Source organism: Portunus trituberculatus, chromosome 44, assembly GCF_017591435.1.
Source record: "Portunus trituberculatus isolate SZX2019 chromosome 44, ASM1759143v1, whole genome shotgun sequence".
NCBI lineage: Eukaryota > Metazoa > Arthropoda > Malacostraca > Decapoda > Portunidae > Portunus > Portunus trituberculatus.
In genome coordinates, this window is record NC_059298.1 from 9,054,076 (window position 1) to 9,058,959 (window position 4,884).

The following is a 4,884-nucleotide window of genomic DNA, read 5'->3' on the forward strand; positions in this document are numbered from 1 at the left end:
TTATCCTGTACTATTCGAGAGAGAGAGAGAGAGAGAGAGAGAGAGAGAGAGAGAGAGAGAGAGAGAGAGAGAGAGAGAGAGAGAGAGAGAGAGAGAGAGAGAGAGAGAGAGAGAGAGAGAGAGAGAGAATGTTTCATATTCAAATTGTTGGCCAATTCACTTCCTGTAGTGTATCTTTCGAGTTGAAGTTTCTAGTTTGTCCAAGCATTATGTTCAAGAAAGACTGGAGCCAGGGATAAACACACATCGGAGCTTGGGAATGGCACCAAAACAGATACTGGTGCCAAGGAGAGATGACCTATGGATGGTATTACACGAGAAACATTTTTGTGAAAGTGTATTCTTTAAGTTATGATTCTACCAAGGAAAGCCATTTCTCTGTGTAGTATTGCCATAGCGTCCATCGATGACATGTTCTCGCGTTACAGCTGAGGATTAATTCTTTATTCATTTTGGATGACCTTCTTTTACTATGACTCAAAAGTGCAGCACCAAGTCAAATCACATAACTAGGTTGGGCAGCATGAGACCATTCACTGCGAACACTGTGCACACTGTGAAAATAATGAATTCAGCAGCACAATTCATAAAGTCAGCCAGTGGCGTCTGTGACCTCGTGTTGGTAAAGACAGACTCAGCGTTGTCCTTTCATCCGTCAAGGTTCAAATGACTTTAGTTTTCTGTCCTTCCCTCGGCGGCAGCGTCCTGGCGTTAGGCAGTGCCTGATGCAACGACGACTGTCTGGTCAAGGAAACAATGCTCAGCGACACGACCTTCCGCCTCGCTGGTGACGCGAAGGCAGCGGTGCGATAAGACCCACGCCACGCCTGTGTCGCCACCGTACCCTCCGACCTGACCGATCTTGTGCGACGGGAGGCAAGGAAAGGAACAATGCGAAGCGTGACCAGACACTTGAAAGACATGTATAGAGCGATTCAAAACAAAACGGAGACAAAAACAAGAAGGCAATCTAACCCTAAACAAGCAGGTTACTTAAGGATCACCACAGACACGATAAAGGTGCGCAGGGGTAACATGGTAGTAGGAAGAAAGGACAAATGAAGAAAGAAAGAGAAAAAAAATAAAAAAGGGAATGTAACTTCTAGCGGCTAAAAACAGCAAAACAACCTTTTTCACGAAACCCTGGAAAACAAAGCAAGCGGTGTGTACAGACTGATAAGGAAAATGACACTTCATGCAAGACTTGGGTCACTCTTGGAGTTGTTGTTGTTGTTGTTGTTGTTGTTGGTGGTGGTGGTGGTGGTGCTTTGTTGTTGTTGTTAGTGATGATGATGATGGTGGTGCTGCTCGTGTTTATATCATCAACAATAACAATGACGATGACATTACAACAACAATAACAATAACGGCAACAAGAACAATGACAATAACAATAACATCAATGATAACAATAATAATTATACTACTACTACTACTACTACTACTACTACTACTACTATTTTGTCAACAACACATTAGGTTAATTTACTCAAGAACATGTCAAGATATACCGACTTGATGACACACACACACACACACACACACACACACACACACACACACACACACACACACACACACACACACTGTCGTGGGAGTTTGATTACAATGGGAACTTTTGGCCCTGAGTTAGAGAGAAAATAGAAAGAAAACAATGAGAAAAAACAGGAGCGAGAAATTGGTGTGAAAAATGACGCGAGGAAACAGCGAAGAGGAAAATGAGACACGGGAAAAAATGTGAAGCGAGGATGAGGAGAAAAACACAAGATGCTCAACTCTGGAATGAGGGGCATCTTATTTATATTTCAGCGGATGGTGGACAAAAAAAAATGTGAAGGTGGTGATGGCATTACGATGCAAGAGGAGGAGGAGGAGGAGGAGGAGGAGGAGGAGGAGGAGGAGGAGGAGGAGGAGGAGGAGGAGGAGGAGGAGGAGGACACAAAAGAGAGAAGGATAGAACTACAAAGTAAAAAAAAAAACTAATATAAAAGAAAAAGAGGAACGAGAAAAGTAGAGTGTTGAAAATAAAAGGAGAGGGATCGAACGAGAGGGTAGGAAGGGAGAACCAACAGCTTATGGCCAGCCAGTACCATTGATCCTCACCTGTCTGTCACTTCCACGGACATGTTGACAATTCATCAACGCGCCAACGGCCGATACAAGAAATAAATACAAAAAGTTATCTTACACCTAAAGGAGCACGCGTGTCGTATTCATCTTTCAACAACCCTAGTCTCTCTCTCTCTCTCTCTCTCTCTCTCTCTCTCTCTCTCTCTTTGTTAACACTCACCGCTGAGCAACTTGTTTATTTCATGTTCTCGTTCAGGTGGTTTAAATAATCTGTCGGATATCGAGATTGGACATTCTAACAGTGGTAATACTTTGGTGAAGATTCATTATATATGCAATAAGAATTAAGCCTTCAGTTTGTTTTGTGTTTGTCTTTAACAAGTTTTCATGTCACATAATTTTCAGAATACGTGTGTATGTTAAGCTTTCAGTCCACTTTTGTTATTCATTTACTTACGCAGTATATGGATGTCCTTCTCCTCCTACAACTTCATAATTCACCTTTAGGTTTAAATATTTAATCTCCAGCTAACATCCTTGTATATTTCATCGCACATTACTTTACCTATCCCTGGCTGGCTGCGTGCCGGGACTCGCCTGCCGCTTCCAGCCCCTAACTTTCCTTAATTTTTCACTATGATGATAGATTAGCTTGAAAAATACTGAGGAATTTCTCATTAGCCTATTAGTTAATCGATTAATCACTGTGGTAGTCTCGCTGCCGCCCACCAACTGACTCGTCTCGCCCATCAGGACGCTGGTTATTATTTTTAGGCTTAGGCAAGTGATAAAAAACTTAAATAACTCAATCATTATTAATTTGACCGGAACGCGATGACATAAGTTTGTAGCGATGACAAGACACGTTCAGGATTGTCTACAGCTAACGCGAGAGAGAGAGAGAGAGAGAGAGAGAGAGAGAGAGAGAGAGAGAGAGAGAGAGAGAGAGAGAGAGAGAGAGAGAGAGAGAGAGAGAGAGAGAGAGTGAGTGAGTGTGTGAGTGTGTGTGTGTGTGTGTGTGTGTGTGTGTGTGTGTGTGTGTGTGTGTGTGTGTGTGTTTGTCATGGGGCTTGTTGGACTCTATGCCTGGAGTAACTGTTCATTTTTTTGCGTTTATCTACTTGTAACTAAACTTCAGTTACATCTCTACCTAGACATTTAATCTCGCATAATACAAGTTACGCAAGATTTGCTTTGTACACTTTTCCATAACTTTTCATTTTTTACATATCTAAATTAGTAACCAATGTTGTATCGCGTATTTACTATGTTGTACCTCATCAATGTTGCATATTCAAGTGTCATTACTACTTCTTGAAATGGAAACTATTATGCTTACCTTTTTTATTTACAATTGTGTACAGTTTACTGATTTTTCGATTACTCTTCATTCTCATTCCAAAATCTTTTATAGCTGAATGTTCCCAGATTGTGGTAAAACCATGTGTCAGGAGTGGGATTCGAACCCACGCCCGGAAGACCGGACTGCGACCTGAACGCAGCGCCTTGGACCGCTCGGCCATCCTGACTCTGACACAACACTAATTCGCTCAGAAACACACACACACACACACACACACACACACACAGAGAGAGAGAGAGAGAGAGAGAGAGAGAGAGAGAGAGAGAGAGAGAGAGAGAGAGAGAGAGAGAGAGAGAGAGAGAGAGAGAGAGAGAGAGAGAGAGAGAGAGAGAGAGAGAGAGAGAGAGAGTCTTTCTATTTCCCTCGTGAAAAGTTTGAGAATTTGCTAAGTCCTATAGAAGATGTGGATGAGACGAAGCCGAAGAGGAAGAGGAGAAGGAGGGGGAGGGGGAGGGAGAGGAGGAGGAGGAGTAGGAGGAAGAGAAGGAGGAGCAGGAAGAGGAGGAGGAGGAGGAGGAGGAGCCTTGTGGAGCCATCGCGCCCTCCCCTGCGGCTCGGTAAGTAAACACCACCGAGTAATGTCAACAAACATTTGGACTCCGACCTCTCGAGTAGAAAATGTTGTTTAGTCACTTGTGATGTTTTTCTACACTTTTATTGCCTTAATGGGCTTTACTGAATCGTGTGTGTCGCCATCAGCCGCGCTGCGCGACGAGTAAAGGCACACCGATACTTTACACTGCTCTATAAGTGTATAACGAAGTAAAGGTATGAGGTCATCGCTGTGGTGCCGTAGTTTTGTATTGTCATTGCGTTACCCATCCTCTCTTGTATGTATATGTATGTATGCATGCAAGTATGTATGTATATATGTATGTATGTGCATTTTTGTTCCGTTGGCAGGTGTTTCAGTATCGGATAAAATGAGTGTGCAGGTTCTGATTGTATCTATGTATTTTGGGTTGATGTATTTCGTATGACACTGAATTCTCCCATCAGTGCGATTTTTTTTTAGTATACAAAAAAAAAGCAAGACGTTTATAGGCTTAGTATTGTTTTCTACAAATAAGAACACAAATACATTGTTTATTGTTCTCGTTTGTAGTTTTGTATGTTGTATCATTTCATATTTTGTATCACCTCAGGATTTCAGTATTTCATCAAATCGTCAGACTTCAACACTCAAACTAAATATTTTACATTGGCTGAAAACACTATCATATGCACCAGGGGAGGTAAAGGGTGGCTGCAGTAAAGGTTAAAATAAAGATTGGAGAGAGAATGACGGTAGTCCAGACCAGTCAGACCGTCCGTACCCTGCAGCAGCACGGCACACCACCACCACCACCACCTTCATACCAACGGCAGGATCTCGTGCTAGCAGGTCACCTCTCTCACCTCACCAATCCACTAATGGACGGTTAACTTTTCTCTCTCTCTCTCTCTCTCTC

At 42.6% G+C, this 4,884-nt stretch overlaps 1 non-coding gene across 1 annotated transcript; it reads right to left on the reverse strand.

Moving 5' to 3' along the window:
• Window positions 1-3,515: 3,515 nt before the first annotated feature.
• Trnal-cag lies at window positions 3,516-3,599 on the reverse strand. The gene has a single exon. It is a non-coding gene; the product is annotated as a tRNA-Leu (tRNA).
• Window positions 3,600-4,884: the final 1,285 nt, after the last annotated feature.